Source organism: Aythya ferina (assembly GCF_964211825.1).
Source record: "Aythya ferina genome assembly, contig: HAP1_SCAFFOLD_151, whole genome shotgun sequence".
In the NCBI taxonomy this organism is placed as follows: Eukaryota; Metazoa; Chordata; class Aves; order Anseriformes; family Anatidae; genus Aythya; species Aythya ferina.
In genome coordinates, this window is record NW_028181375.1 from 110,865 (window position 1) to 112,996 (window position 2,132).

Here is a 2,132-nt window from a genome sequence, read left to right on the forward strand (position 1 = left end):
GTGCATGTTGTTTAGATGCCTGCTTTGTTGTGTTACTGTAAATAAAGAAAGTATCTGATGCAAAAGAATTTGCATGGGAAAAGAAAAGGGGGGATTGATTAAGGAGGTATTGGGGAGGCAAGGACAATCCCCAGACAAGGACTGTATATCTCGAAACAAGACACTGGAACTCATGATAAGGAAGCGGCAGGCGGACAGAGAAACGAATGTAAGGACTATAACTCTCGAAACTGGACATTGGAATTCATTATAAAGATACAACAAACGGGAGAATTGGCAACAACCAGCTCTTGCAATTAAGAAACATGCCAATTCAGCAGATTCCTGACCAAAGGTGAAAAGTACACTGTGAGGAAGACTCGGGGTCTTCCTCCCAAAGACCCCTGCCCACGTCCCAAAGACCCCTGCCCACAATTCTTGGAAGGCTCTGCGCAGGCGCAAGGTGCCAAAAGGCTAATTAGCATGAGAAGCGAGGGAAGGCGGGGATAGGTAATGCATATGTATAGGTGCTTGTAGAATATTGATAGATTGATTGTATAAATTCAAGACTGCTTTCTGCTTTGGGTATGCACGATAGGTGGAGAGATCCCCCGTGCATCCAGCGCTGCAATAAAGAATATACCACTTAAAGGAATTTCGGCTTCGATCTTTGAATCAATTTGGCGACCCAGATGGGACAACCTCTCTGCCGGACTGCAGGACCTGCTGGGAACAGGACTCCCTAGGGTACCCCCGGGATTTCCCGGAGGGACTCCTCGACTCACCGGATCACTGCGGAGGCAGACAAGGACCCCATCATTGTAAGTGAGTATATTCTTTATTCTGGTTTGTTTTTCTGGTAGACCGGTCATCTGGAACTGTCTGTAAGTCCGAAGGTGATCTTCTGCGAGGCAGTGTTTGGTATATACTTTGTGGTTAGCACCATAAGTACATGTTTGGGGACCTTAAGGAAGGAGCTCGCTTTAAGGTCCATCTGGAATTGTGTTGTCTATTTCGGTTTTCTGACTCATGGAGTATGGTATTTAACTCTGGTTCTTGTTACTGTGATTTTGGCTATTTTCCTGGTGGTAATAGTAGGTTCGTGGCATTGTTATAAGAAAGATATCGTTACGGTGTTACACAGTTCGGTTTTCTGACTTCTCGCATGTGGAATTTGACTCTGACTATTGTTATTGTGATTTTGGCAATATTGCTGGTAATAGTAGTTTTGTGACATCGCTACTGAAAGATATTGCGTGCCCGTATTTTTGTGAGTGATACGTTTTGTGATACGCTTTTGTAAGTAACATGTGTATTCTGAAAGTGTAAACTGGAAACTGGGGGGGCAAACAAGCAGTGAAATTTTAAAGAAAAGTGTGTTAGGATGTGTTTTAAGTCACTGGAAGGATATTGGAGGATCTGCCGGTGGAAGTGTGAACAGGAAAACATTGATAAAATATCGTAATCAGTGGTGGCCGCTTTATAAGCTGGAATGTGGAGAAAAGTGGCCCCTAAATGGAACTTTAAACTATAATATTTTGCTACAGTTAATGTTGTTTTTTGAGAAGCAGAACAGGATGAAATGTTGTATACTGATGTTTCAGCATCTTGGTGGGAAAAGGTAGGGAATTAAGTTGGCCCCTGACTGAACCTTTGATGTTGGCATTAGAGAAGTACAGGCTGGAGAAAGATAAAGGAAGTGTTAAAAGGGTTGTTGAAAGTGTTAAAGGTGTTTGAAATTGAATGAGCAGGGAAAGAGGATGTAGGAATGTTAATAGTTCTGCCTCTGCCCGAGGCAGAGATCTTAAAATCATGGGTGTTAGCCCTTTAGGGCAAAGGGACCATGATCGGTCCGAGAGAGTTGTCACAGAAACAGAAAAGAGGTCAACTCTTAAAACAACCTGAGTTCATGTGCGAGCTCAGATTGCTGATGGGACCGTTCAGGGAACTGTGGACAATTGCATTCCCCTGACCGACCCCCACTAAGACCCGAATCATCCTGAAAATCATGAACGGTTAAGTAAATACTAAAACCTGGATGAATTGGGAATTGAGAATATGCTTCCAACAAGGTCTAAAAGAAAGCCCTATGGAATTTTTGGACCAACTCTGAAATGTAATGAAAATAAATAAATAAATAAATAAATAAATAA